Below are 14,960 nucleotides of genomic sequence, written 5' to 3'. Positions count from 1 at the left end.
TGATTTGGAGAAGTAGACTGCTTAGGGTTGATTGGTTATGTTCTGTTACTTCTTTACAAGTCATTATTACTTTGTATCCTACATAATTTAGTGAAAAAAAAAGTTTTAATAGATTTGCCAGTCATATATGTGTATGTGTGCACTTGCTCACTCTCTCTTTCCTGAAAACATTTATCTGTTTCCCTTCCCTTCCCTTGCCTTCCCCGCCTCCCTTTCTCTCTCCTTTTTTCCTCCCTCCCATTTAAATAAGGGAAAAAGAAGGAAAACATCTTTCATAGCATTGTTAAGAATGCCTATGACTATAAATGATGTTTTGTTTCATGAAGACTTATGATTTAAATCACTTTTATATCCATTTTTAGTAAAATCACTTATGACATCTAGCAATTCACTGTTTATAATTTCTCATAAAGAAGAAATACCACTATTCAGTCTTCCTCTAGGAATAAAAAGTCAATGTTACATTAACACATGTACACTGGAGTTTGTATTCTAACATCTTTTTGTTTTTGTTTTTTTTTAACTTTCAGATGAAAATGATGTTGGAATATGACACCAGGTGTGTGATGTGAAGCATTAATATTACTTTAGAGATTGTAACTTTACTTGTAATTGTCCTAAGTTTGAGTTACTACACTAGAAATTAACAGGAAAAATTCACTGGAGCCCTTTGATATAAAATGTATTTTCAGAAAAACATCAAATCATTTAAAATTTACTTTGGAATGGAGACTTCATACTTAAAACAAACTTAGGGGAAATGAAATAATTTTAAAAGTTCTTTCAGCCATTGTGCACAGTTACTGTTGGATGTGATTGCCAGCACTGGGGAATCAGGAAGTCTGTAGTTTAAATTCTTCAGGATCAGATTATATCGCAGATTTTCTTTACACATGGTGTTAAGTACATATTAAGTGACTGCTATAACTTTCTTTTCCTTTCTTACCTTTGGGAATCTCAAGAACACAGCTTTAACTTTCTTCTTATTTGTGTTATCTTTATATTTGTTTTTAATTTTCAAGAGTTTATACCTTCAAGCTACAGCATGACTAAGTATCCAAACAACCTTCTAACTTTCTTTAGTATATTGTGTTTTAAAAATTGTATAAATATCTACTGGCCAGGTTTTAAGAATTTGGGGCAGGAAACTTTATGAAGGGATAGGGGAGATGTCATTACTTTTAGGTAAGATTAGACCAGGAGATGATGTTTTTTCATTTGTTAGTTTTGGGATCTTTTCCCCCCCTGCTTCTGATTTCATCTTAGAATTGTTGAGATAATACATTTGCCCAAAATAAGGCCCAACAATTAAGATTTAAAATTGCCAGGGATACCAAAAGAGATATTAGAAGGTTTTAAATTTTAGAGAATGTTCAGTGACTTTTAATAAGCATAGGCTTAATTAAAGAGGTTGCGGTGAATGTCATTAACCAACTAACATTTAAGTGCCCTAGCTTGTACTCTTGCTTTTTTGTGGAATGAAAAAAAGTGATGACTTAGTATGACTCTTTACAATGACATTGAAAATTATGAGCTTTCTGTTTCTGGCTTGTCCTAGTTCTGCTTTTATTTCATTTGAAATGTATACTAAATCTGATGCCAGCACAAAGGTTGTCCATTTCATGTGTCTGTTTATCATTTGCATGATTTTGAGCAATAAACATTCCTTGACAACAGCATCACACTTTGTTTTTACCAACACTCATCTTTACTCCAAACATGAACACAAATTGGTTTTTATCCATGTTAATGAAAAAAACAAATTCTTCTATTTCAGTGAGTAAAACAGAAAAGCATGAGATGCTGGGAAGTCTGGAATCAATTAAGTTAGCAAAGTGTGTAGGAAAAAGACAGCAGACATGGAAAATGATCATATCAAAATGACTTGTTTTATAGAAATAGAAACTTGCAGACTAAATGGTGAATAAAAAATTAATTTAGGAAATTTCTGTTTATTTAATACTTTAATTTTATTTAATACATTTGATTTTCAAACTGTAGAATATGTATGTGAGAATACTCTTAGTCCTTATCTGAATGTGGGTCTGTGTTAATTAGTATTTACTTTGATCCTTTCTGTGCCGTATATGTTAACTGGCCTTAGAATAAGATCTGAAAAATACAAAGATGAGAAATTACTTGGCCAACTGCACAGAGTTGAAGAACAGTATCTTCTAGGTGCTTAGAAGGCAAGACAAGACAATACAGACTCCAGTGAATTGTTTTAGTTTGAAAATATGCACAATTGTGTGGCAAATTAATACATTTCAGTGGTGTAGCCACAGGGAGTAAAATGTTAAGGAAGAATCCGATTTCTTTGTGCAATAATTGGAAGATCATGCTTGTTCTGGATGCTTCCAAATGTCCTCATTTTGACACTATTTTATTTTAAAATACTGTTAACTTCAGGGAAGTCCTGGCTCTTGTTTGTGCTTTGTCTTTTGAGGTATGAGAGGAAATCAGGTGTTTTGAGGTATCAATCCTTGGCCCAGGGATCCCTTTGTATATTCCAATAGAGTATAAAAACCTAAATGATAGTGAATGTTCTTTTCCATGGATGGTTATATCATTAACTATGTACTGTTCATCTGAATGAATCCTAATTTGTTTAGTTTCTGATGTATCTAACCAGATGACTTGACAGTGAATGCTCCTCCCTAAAACATAACTTGTTCTTATGCTTCTTTGGCATCTCCTGCTTTGAGTTTTCCTCAGAAACCATTACTTTTTCATAGACTCAGATCTGAGGAGAAATAAAGTAGACCATCATGCCAATTACGTTAACCTCTGGGAACAAAAATGCTTATTGATTGACCTTCACAAACAACTTTCAAAAAGCTCCAAAGCTGGGCTTCCCTGGTGGCACAGTGGTTGAGAGTCTGCCTGCCGATGCAGGGGACACGGGTTCGTGCCCCGGTCTGGGAAGATCCCACGTGCCGCGGAGCAGCTGGGCCCGTGAGCCATGGCTGCTGAGCCTGCACGTCCGGAGCCTGTGCTCCGCAACGGGAGAGGCCCAAACAGTGAGAGGCCCGTGTACCGCAAAAATAAGTAAATAAATAAATTAAATTAAATAAAAAGCTCCAAAGCTTTCTAATTATTGGGAAAACCTGTGAAAAGATGATTGGGAGGCGAGAAGTGGGCAGAGTGTAGGCATCTAAGTAGAAAGAAGCCTGGCCTAACAGTACAGAGACCAGTTTTTCCTTTTTGAGTCTTAGTTTCAGATGACCTTGATTTAATTTTATTTACCTCTTTGGTTCTTTCTAACCCCACAGGTAAAATGAACAGGGTACTTATGATCCTGACTTCCTTATAGGAGTTAAAGCACTTTTAGAAAACTATAGATATTATGGAAGTGCAGAAGATTCGTATTATTTACTTCAGATTAACTGAAAATGACCTTGAGGAAATAATACTCACTTGTAGACTAAGCAAACAATTCTATGGCAATTTTTCATCTCTGCATTGAGCCAGTTTGACCAAATTATCAGACAGGATATGGACAGGTGCCACTGCACTCAGCTATTTTCCCTTTTGTGAGAGCTCTGAGTTGAATGTTTCTCTGGGCAGCTTTGCGAATGTTTCTCACTGCAGCTTTTTCTGAGAGTGGCATCTGGCAGTAGATTGATTTAACCAAGTCTGGGGTTTGCTCTTTTCAGAATGTGCTCTCTAGGCAGCTTCTATGTGGCTCTGACATGACCACATACTGCTGCTGCTTTTCCTGCCTTCCAGCACCACATGTGAGGCTAAGGCATTCTGACACCTGCCATTTGGAACTTTTACTTGCTGAAAAATGTCAAGATTTTCAGACAAGATGAAGACAGATATAACTGATCATTCTTCCCTTTCTCAGGAATAGGCTGACGGCATTTGTTCATAAATGGATGAATTGCTGAAGTGGTATAGTTCTGTTAGTTTGGAGAGAGGCACACTGATTTTGTACAGAAGAGTCAAAGGTGTTTGTTTATGTGTTCTTATTCACCTTTGTACCTATTTGGCATGATACTAATTTGCTGTTAGTATAAGCAAAGGTTTTAGTGATTAGTTTTTTGGATTTTATGGGATAAATGGTAAGAGCTGGGGTCAGGGGGTGCAGTTCTCCTTGCACCTTATTGTTATCAAGAACCTCACTAGGAAATTGCAGATTTTGGAGGATGGGCTTCTGTTATGATCATATTGTCATACAGATACACACACTGATGACTGTCAAATTTTAAATGACCAGGAGTAAGACCTCCTGCTTGAGGTCCTTGCTGTTGCTTCCTTTTTTTTTTTCATTGAGCCTTAGTGTTCTAAGACCAGAGGACTGATTGCTAAATAAGGACAGGAAAAGTAGTGTAACCTGCTGAGTTTGTTCCTCCTAGTAATTGGTATCTAACTGGTTGGTTGAAGAAGGGACTTGAACACTGTTATAAAATGAAGGCTTAAAAACGTATCAACATTATTTTGCTTATTCCTACCTTTCAATCTTATGGATAAATTATAATTGGCTGTATGCTCTTGAGTAAACTCTTTCCTTTATTTCTTACATCTTTATCTTGGATCTCAGGACCAGTAACATCACAGAGATGATGATAGCTTAATTTTGTGTAATTTGGGAAAGATGTTCCAATAACTTTAGTTATTTTGAATTGCAAAAAATGTAAAAAGGTTGGATGAGATGCCCTGTAAGTTTTATTAGGAGCCAGACCATGTTGAGGGACTGTGGATCACTTGGGAAACTGTATTCTCTGACATCTCTTTGGACAACTTCTTAAGTGGCTTTGAGCGGCTCAGTGAAAAAAGGAGAATGAGTTTTGGCCAACAGGCTTCTTCCTTGTATTGTAATTTATAAAGACTAGTAGAATAATAAAATCCATCTCCAGCAACTGAAAGGCAATGAGGACTAACGGCTTTTATGAGCAGGGTCCATGAATTAGAACATAAATATTTGAAAACATTTCATAGAAGCATGGGAATTCTTCAGTATACAAAACTTCTTGCTTTGGGTCCTAGGTTGACTTGAATTATATAAAGAAGGATCGTTGTTGCAAATTTAAATGGGTTTTCTTAATCTTTTAACTGAATCCTTCTTATCATTATAGTTTTTCCATAAAATCATGAAATCTGTATCTTAGGTCATGGTTATAGAAATAGTGTGTTCATATAAGCTTCTTTTTCTTATGATTTGTTTTGTTATGATTTGTGGACATGGATAATCATCAAGAGGTAAACTTATAGTAATTTGGGTTTCACCCTGGAAATGAATCATCTTTATATTGCTTATACCTGAATCAAACATATCCTATGTTTTCCTGAAGTATGTTTTATACATTTGCAAGTTATGGTCCTAGACAAGATTTGAATTTTAGCTGCCATCTTTGGCTCCTCTTCACTTAAGGTACAGTGAATTTTCAACAAAGAAAGGGCTGTACTGGTATATGAATTGTTTTAAAATGCCCTGACGTGAAGACTAATAAAAATATCAAAATAAATCAAATGTATCTTTCAGGTAATATGCTCTTTTTCTATAATATCTTCTATGGTGCACCATTTATCTTTATTCCCATTAGTTTGTAAAGTGGACATATTTCTTATATTCTTAAGAACGGTGTCAAAAGCCATGGACTGACCAATGCTTCTGAAAATGCTGACACGGGTCCATGTTCTTTAATGCCAGCATGTCATCCAGTGTTCCCAGGTAGGCCCACCTGCAGCTGAATTTATTCATTCCATAATGTATTAAAGCCAGTAAGTTGCAAGTTCTCTTTTCCCTCTCTCATAAAAAGAATAAATATGTTTAGGATGGTAGTTCTGATAGGCTTTGCTAAAACAAAACAAAACAGAAAAGCAGATACTATGCATGACATTTACGTATTGCTTATTGCAGATGGAAACCACTAAGCTTTCACATTTTTCAAGGGTTTACTATTTCTTTTGAATTTTTGAGGCATTGTTTTTGTTTTTGAGAAAAGCCAGCATAAAGCACTTGTATTGCAATAATAAAACTTGAAACTCATATGTAGTGTGGAGGTAGGGGAGTAGGCAGCAGTTTCTCTCACCACATCACTACACAGGACAGCGGAGGGGTGAGAGGAAGAAGCCAGGAAACTCTGAGATCAGCAGGGGGAGCTGAGCATCAAAAAACAGGAGATGCTGAAGCTGTGATGACCGGCATCATTTTCTTAAGACAACACTCAGGGATTTGTCATGATGGCTGGGCTTTCATGGGTGTGAAGTGTCTACAAACAGCACCTTCAATTTAACTTTTGATTAAAGTTCTTAAAATTTAGGAAGTGGAGCTTGGATAGCTATGAGATTACAAAAGTCCCGAATATCCATTAGAAAAACCACAGGATGGAAAGAAAAAAAAAAGCCAGGCCATGAAGAAGGCTTCAGAGGTCCCTGCTAGCCCAGGGACAGACCCTGTAGTGTCCAACATCTCAGTGAAAATGATCTGCTTTCAAAAGGCAGAGGGTTAAGGGGAGGGGAGGGTGGGGCAATGGAGGCCGCTTTAGTTTGGGGTCGGGCTTTTCATTCAACCCGAGGATGTCTCTCAACTTGGAGAATAATTCGGTCCTCAAGAGCGCCTCAAATCAGCTATGGCTCTGCAGCGCAGCAGCAAGAATATTTAATAGATATATATAATAGATAAAACTTTCATCCAAAATAAAATAAAAAAGATTCTTGCACCCCACACACCAGTTCCTATTCTGAAGTCAACCCATTACTTGTGCTGTTAACACTTGACTAGTACTTAACTGGAAACCTAGATCCAAAGGACTGAAACTCAGTCTTCACCCCAAAATGAAAACAAACTAAAATGAGTAACTCGAGGTTTATGTAATGTAGTTCAACTCAACATACATACCAGGAGAAAGGGGAAGAGCAAAGCTGATGACGGAACACATTCAGCGAAGGAAGATGCTTATACAAAGAGTGTAGTGGAATTTCAGGAAAAGCTCCATGTGGACTCGCTGTGCACATCTGGAGGCGCCAGATCCTTCCATGGCATATCCAAGAACAGGGAGCTCAGGGAGGAGGCCGTTCCTGTCATTCCAGTTTTAGAAGCTCCACATCAAAGATAAGAGTGGCATTTGGTGGGATGATGCCTGGGTGCCCAGTGGCACTGTAGGCATAGTCTGGGGAGACAGTTAGTTTGGCTTTCTGACTCACGCTCATCTGGGCAACCCTTTCTTCCCAGCCTCAGACCACCTCCTTCTTGCCCAGCACAAACTTAAAGGGCTTGTTTCTGTCCCTAGAGGAATCGAATTTCTTTCCATCTTCAAGCATCCTGGTGTAGTGCACCACGCAGGTCTGGCCGTGCTTGGGGAAGGTGTGCCCGTCTCCGGGGGAGATGGTCTCCTCCCTGCACTGCCATGGCGGAGGAGGCGGCGGACGCTGGGCAGCGGGCGGGCGGGCGGCGCGACGTGTGGAGTGGACGGAGAGTGGGCCTGGCGGCAGCGCCGCCCCTCTATCTTATCCCATTGCCCAGCTGCGCTGCACGCACGCACCACCGCATGCCCCACCTGAGGCTTTAGAACACTGGCTCTCAAAGTGTCGTCCTAGACTTCATCAGTATTTAAAACTTTTATGTTTCAAAAGACCATTAGGAAAATGACAAACCAAAAATTTGGAGAAAATATTTGCAAATCATGTATCTGATGCAGGACTTGTATTTAGAATACATAAAAACACTTATAAGTCAATAATAAGGAGACAAGCCCAATAAAAATGGGCAAAGATTTGAAAAGATATTCTACTAAAGAAGATTAGGAAAGGCCAACAAAGACATTGAGTAAGTGTTCACATCATCAATGATTTAAAAATGTAAAATAAGCCAGAAGTAGATACCACTTCATAACCACTAGAATAGTTGTCAAAAAGGCAACAGCAAGTATTGTCAAGGAAGTGAACAAACTGGAGCCCGTATTCATTGTACTTAGGCAGTTTCTTAAAAAATTAGACATGAATTTACAACCCAGCATTTCCACTCCTGGGAATATATCCAAGAGAAATGAAACATAAGTCTACACAAATATTTGTAAATGAATGTTTATAGCAGCATTATTCATAATACCAGAGAACGTGGACCAACCCCAAATTCTATCAACTGGTGAATGGATAAACAAAATGTGGTATTTCTAGAACAGTGGAATACTATTCAGCAATAAAAAAGAAGTACTGATACTATAGCATGAATGAATCTCAAAAACATTATGCTAAGTGAAGAAGCCAGACAGAAAAGACCACATATTTTATGATTCCATTTATATGGTATGTCCAGGCAGGTGAATGTATAGAGACAAAAAGTAAATTAGTGGACACCAAGGGTTGGAGATGGGAATGAGGACTGCAAATGGGCGCAAAGGATCTTTCTGGATGGAAATGTTCTGAAATTGGATTTTGGTGAGGATTGTACAACATTTGCTAAAAGTCACTGAATTGTATACTTAAGATGGGTGAACTTTATGAAATGTAAGTTATACCTTAATAAGACTTTAAAACCTATATGGTCCCAGCAGCATCAGCATCACCAGTGAACTGGTTAGAAATGCAGATTCTCAGCGCCAGTGAAGCAGAAGCTCTGGGGGTGGAGCCTGGCAATGTGTGTTTTAACAACCTCCAGCAGATTCTGATGTAGGATTAAGTTTGATAACCACTTGAGAATCAAGGAAGGTTAAATGGAGATGTGAGTAGTTTTGGTACAGCTTATGTACATTCAGTCTACCCTGTTACTGTAACTGTAGGAAAGGTTTGAATTAAGGACTGTTGTAGTAGAGTTAAAGAAAATTACAGGGCAGTGGGAGTAAAAATAAACTGGCCTTTCATGTTCTTGATGTGACCCTATGAGAAGCTTTATGATTGTGATGTTTGTGTACCACATATATTAGTAAATTCCTGTGTTCTTTTAGGCTTGCTGTTACTTAACAAACATAGCATAAACAGGTTCATTTGCCATAACGACAGTGGAAGTTTAGATCCTTGAAAGGAATTATTTCTCCTAAATATTTACACAGGGTAATATAGCAGAGCCAGAAATGTGCAGTGATCCCAAGAAAGTAAAGATCTGACCATAGATAAAGAAGTAAATGGAGCAGCCTGCTGAACTGAACAACTCATTCTCTCCCTCCATCTGTTCAGTGTACTTTTGAAAACCACGATTAGAAAAAGTGGTTGATCTAGAGTCATCATCTTACATTTGGCCTGTGCTTTCAGAGTTTGTTTGGGTTTTTTTTCCCCTAGCATTATCTGGGTGGCCAAAAGAAATTCTAAAGTTTGAGGCTGCCCCAGAAAGGAGCCTGATGATTCAAACTGGAGACTGCTGGTTGGTGAATGTGTTAAGTGAAGTTTGTAGATAGGGTCCCTTAAGTGGGCGGTGATGACTTCTGCAGAGGTATAAGTTCACGTCAGAGGAAAGTAGAAGTTGGCAGGGTGGGGGGTGGAGGCAAAAACAAACATCAGACAAGGGAGAAAAAGAGGAGTGAATAACAGGATGTGAAAACTGATAAAATGTACGTGATTTATTAGTGGAGTCCACTGAGATTTTTAGCAGTAGCATTTGGAAGAATATTAGGGAATGTAGCACAAACCATTGTTATTTCCAAAACTTTATTCAACTGTAGGTGAAAAGAACTGGGCTGTTAGTTGCTGGCAAAGTGTATCTTGGCTTCTGTCTCTCTAATTATTTTATTTCTCATTATCTTTTTCCCTTTGCTTCTCTCCTTTCTTTTTTGTTCTTTCTTAAAACTTTTAATAATTCACATTTTATTATTTAGCACTTATTATTAGCAAAATATTAGAATATTATAACCCTCTAAATTAGTAATTCTGATTCTGACTTCTGTTATTGGATGGATAATAAAGGAATAAAATATCTTGCAATAAGTTTCATTCTGAAAAGTCTATGCCGTAGCAGTCTGAATTCCACTTATTTATTAGTGGATAAATTCCTATAGATGTACTTAAGCTTAAAAAAAAGATAGGGATAGAAAAGAAAAAAATAAACTTCTCCCTTTGTAAGAAAACTCTCCAATTCATACTCTTAGATTTATATCTAAATGTAGAATTGCATTTGAACAAGAATAAACAAACACAGATAATCTGTTATTCTATGAGTAAATACAAGCTGAGTACCTAAAAATTTGACCGTTTTGGAGTTAACTGCAAGAATCAGGAGAAGCATACTTTTTGGTATGTTTGGGGCAGTAGGGATGGCAGGTAGGTTGACATCATGTTCTTTAAATCAGGACATTTCAAAATGTTGATGAAAGCATAAAAATTAGATCAGTATTTCTTCCTTGCCCTCTTAGTTTTTGGGAACTCGTTAGTAGCGAACGTGGAATGCTTACAGTACTGCTGCAAACAACAGCCTCTTTCACAGTTAGTGTTCCGCTCTTTTTTTTTTTAATTACTTTTTTTGGCTGCGTTGGGTCTTCACCGCTGCACCGTTGCCTCCAGCTGCGGCAAGCAGGGGCCACTCCTCCCCGTGGTGTGCACGCCTCACTTTGCGGTGGCCTCTCCCACTGCAAAGCACAGGCTCCAGGTGCACGGGCTTCAGCAGTTGTGGCTCACGGGCTCCAGAGCGCAGACTCAGCAGCCGTGGTACACGTTCTCAGCTGCTCTGGGGAATGTGGGATCCTCCCGGACCAGGGCTCAAACCCGTGTCCTCTGCATTGGCTGGTGGACTCTCAATCACTGCGCCACCAGGGAAGTCCCAGTGTTCTGCTCTTCAAGCCTGCTTTTCGTGTCTTGGTTCAGTGGGGCCCTTCTCCTTGTGCCTAGTCTAACACCACTTAGGCATCAGGCCTTGTGGTTGGTTGCTGCTGTGACTTTTTTCCTTGAGCTCCCTTTAGTGGTATTGTGCAGTACTTGTAACAACTTCATGTTGGACTCAAACATAGATGGGGAAAAAAAAATAAAGGAGGAATTTTTGTTTTTAAAAGGAAAACAGAAGACAGTGAAGGGAAGGGAGAAAGAAAATAAAAGGAATGCTTACCCTGGAGAGTGGTGGAGACCGACAATTTCTGCTGTTCCATTCTTTGTCAGAAACTGCTTCTACCTCAGCAGAGGGACTCAACCTACAAATAGAGAGAAGCTCTCCATCTTTGTCCTTCAGTTTGTTGATTGGCTTTCCCCTTGATGGCATTTGAAGGTACCAGTGATTTTGTCAAATTGAGTGGCCCACTGACAGCAGTAGAAGTGATTTAAGTGTAATATTTTGACACATTGTGGTACATTGTAGCAGCTCAGCATCATTGTGAACATAAACCAGAATCAGATTCTCATGTGGAATGAATACTATTGTTATGTTTATGGCCCAGAAGAGTCGGTAGCTGTTACTTTGAGGAACCCCAAATTCCAAATTACGGTTCTGTTTGGTAGTTGCTAATTTGGGTTTGTCCTTTTTAGGTTTCTTTTGTGGCTAGAAAGTGTTCATCTGATATGCTGTGAGACACTGAAGGAAAAGTAGCCAAGGGAATTCTGTATTGTTGAAATACTGCTCAGTGGATGTGATAAGATGTCCATCCCAGGATATACTCACCCTCTGTTTGGTAGACATTTTAAGTTCTCACAGGCTTGTTATGGGTCCTCTGTGTAAATAATTACTGTACAATTGCTAGACTCATTCTCTTTGGAAAATGCTCATTCTTTGAAAGATAGCTTAGAATTTTTTTTAAAAAACTGTGATAGTTGGAGAATGGCTTCTAACTGGTCTTCCACCAGATGGTGCTAGTGTTACATACCTACATGTAAATTTGGTGCCATTGAAATCTTGAGGTGGTGTATTTCTGCTCTTTTTCTTTTTCACCATATTTTGCCCTTAGTGTTTTTTTTTCTCACACACACTACTTTCCTGGTATACAACTGTGTCACTTCACACCTTTTCTGTTGTGGGTAGTGAATTGATTGTGCCGTGGTGTTCATGAAGAATAACTTGGGGGTTGGATGCACAGGCCAAGGACTAAGTACAACTTTAAAATGTATATTATATGTACTTTCTTATAAAATTTTTCGTTGTGCATTTGCTTTTTATATGACCTGTATGTACAAATCGAAAATTATTCTTGACCTTTCTTTCATGTTATAAAACAATATCATAAAATATTATTATTTGAGGTTTCCTAGGAGTCATGTTTGGAAGTTATTACTAACAAACGATATATTTACCCACACTTAAGTTCAAAATAACTTTGATAACTTTAAAAGAAAGTTTGATTAAAAAAAAATGTTGGCTATTATGCAATATTGGATCTCCTAGCCAGGTAAATAATGGTCATTTGAAACTTAAATTTTAAACTTTTTCTTTTTACAAATAAATATTACAGTTATTGCAGAAAAATTTAAAGAAATAAGAATTCTTTTAAAGGAATAACTCATAGTTAAGTACTATTAATATTAACATAAACCTTTTTTTCTTTTGTATATACCTATATTTTAAAAATATCAAAGTTGGTCTCATGTCTTAGTTTTATAACCAGCCTTTCCACTTAATACATTACAACAGTAATTTTTAATGACAGTATAGGTTTTCATTAAAGAACTCTTTAATGATAGGCATTTTGGTTTCAGTTTCTTTTGGTCGGAGGTATGCTGTGATGAATAACGCTGTTTAAGTTTTTGTGTAAATTAAAATTTCCTTCATATAAATTCTTAAAAATATAATAGCCAGTTCAGAAAGAATGCATATTCTTGTGACTTTTGATCTATATTTTCAAATTACCATCCAAAAGAGTTTTACAGTTTAAATATCTTTAATAGTATAGGATTTTATTTGTTCCCCTGCTTCCTTATCATCACCAGATTACCTTAGTTTTTATTTATTTTTAATTAAAAAAAATTTTTTTTTGGCTGTGCACATGGCTTGCGGGATCTTAGTTCCCCAACCAGGGATCAAACTCGTGCCCCCTGCACTGGAAGCGTGGAGTCCTAACCACTGGACTGCCAGGGAATTCCCATGTTAGTTTTTAAAGTGACTAGGTATTGTTCATTTGAGACTCCCTGAAATGAAAATTCATCACTAAATAAAGGAATTTAAAATTGCTTTGATTTTTTTTTTTTAGAAATAAGTATCCTTTAAACATTCAACCCTAGAGCCCCTTTTATTTATGGTGGTTTGGTTTTTGGCCTTGTCTCCTATCCCCAAAATACAAACAGCTATCCTTTCATACTTCAAAACAGGTTCTCATATGCAAAGAAAAAAATTAAGATGTGTGTTGATTAACTTTTTATAGCATTTTCTGTTACTTGTTGAGAAACTTAGGTCATTTACCTACCCTCTCTTCATATGAATGTTTCTCAGCCTGAAAATATGGAAAAACTTTTTAGATAAATTATTTTTAAAACTTTAGTGAAATGAGCTGTGCATTTAGTATCGGAGCTTTTTAGTACCTATTTTTTTTGGTAGGCAGAAGGAAAAGGAAGCTTCTAGATATTGGTAACATTTAAGTAATTCTAGTATACTTTTATAAAAAATGAGAAATCAGTTTTTATTAGTTTAAGCAAATATATCCTGGCTGATTTTTGATAGCTTACTAAATATTAATTGTGTTTTCATTTAAGTAGGTAAACTTTGAATTGAATTTTCTTGTTAACATAGGAAGCATGCAATTTATTTTAAAATAAGAAAAACAAAAAAGCTATTTTCATATTTGGGAAATAAGAAGAGGGGAGGAGACTCATACAGAGGCTTCAAGCAACCTTGTAAATGAATGTGAAAACTATTAGCCCAATAACTTAAAAAAAACAGCTAGTTTTCCTCTCTCATGAAAAAAATTCTCCCATCTCAATTTGGCAAAAGAAATCGCCATTCTTTTACTGTCAGAATGAATAGGTGCTGTAAGAAAAGTACTTGCAAGCGTGGTTTTAAAAGATTCACCAACATACAGTTTATCTTGGTAGAAGAGACTTATAAACTGTGGAGATATAAATTCTGTGGTTTAAACATATATTTGTTTAAAAAATAAAGTACATTATATTGATAAATGATCAGATTTATGTAACAGCATTGAATTTTACTTGAGATAACAAAAATTGGCATTTTTAACTTGCAGGGTTTTTGTTAAAATTTTTTAAATGAATTTAAAAGTAAATCCATCTATATTGTGGGCATTTCACTTGTTTTTTAGGTTATGAGTGTGTGGTTTGTACGTATATATTTTCAGATTAAAAAGCCTAGAAAGACTCTAGAAAAGTGCTGAATTAGATAAAGTGCTTTAAAAATTATCAATTTAATTCTAAAGAATTAGCACATTAACACATAGCTCTGGTAAAACGTTAAGTCCAGTGGTAGCTTCTGAAGTGTACTTCATATATTTAAAGTTTGATATACCATATGTATCTATTTAGGCATTTGTCTAAACAAACAATTTGAAAGGGCTTCAAGTACTGTAATGATCTCAAAACCTTTGAGTTCAGTTAGAACTGTGTCAGTTAAATTCCCCCAAAGTTATGTTTTACTCAGAGTCTTGTCTGCTTTATGGCAAAGTAAATAAAATAATCAAATTGCTAAGATTATGAGCCTAACTAGTTTACACCTGAGTGAAATTTGTTTTGTGACATAATACGTATTAAATGTTAGATATCTGTATTTTGTGCAAAGTTTACTTTTGCTTTCCTCAAAATATACTAGAGTTAATTGGAATAACTTTCTAATAGTTTATTGGGAAACTTCCTAATAAACAGAAAGTGCCTTGTACAATCTAGCATACTTTCTACTTAATGTCTATCCCTGAACCCTAAATAGGAAAGAAAAAAAGGAAGGGGGGAAGGTTAGAACTTTTGTTCTTAGCAGCTTCTCCTGGAAAAAATCATCACTCCCAGCTTGATTTCTTTCACTTAACTCTTGCCACATATACTTCTTAGATCCTTATATGTTTTATATTGAAGTAATCAGTGTTGAGCTTTTTCTCTTCATTTAGATTATTTAAGCATTCTGATCTGCGCGTAGTACTGAACAGTTTATTGGACCCATGCTGTCTAGT

General features: G+C 36.6%; 1 protein-coding gene and 1 pseudogene across 3 annotated transcripts in view; one reads left to right on the top strand and one right to left on the bottom strand.

Moving 5' to 3' along the window:
* The window catches only part of SRBD1 (S1 RNA binding domain 1), a 222,030-nt gene that overhangs the window by 101,413 nt on the left and 105,657 nt on the right, over positions 1-14,960 (top strand). The window lies entirely within an intron of this gene.
* LOC112405260 (peptidyl-prolyl cis-trans isomerase FKBP1A pseudogene) lies at positions 7,030-7,335 on the bottom strand (annotated as a pseudogene).

The sequence above is a fragment of the Neophocaena asiaeorientalis genome, unplaced genomic scaffold (assembly GCF_003031525.2).
Source record: "Neophocaena asiaeorientalis asiaeorientalis breed wild unplaced genomic scaffold, Neophocaena_asiaeorientalis_V1.1 scaffold171, whole genome shotgun sequence".
Taxonomy (NCBI): Eukaryota; Metazoa; Chordata; class Mammalia; order Artiodactyla; family Phocoenidae; genus Neophocaena; species Neophocaena asiaeorientalis.
Note: the sequence above shows the minus strand (reverse complement) of the source record. Positions and strands in the feature narration are given on the sequence as shown.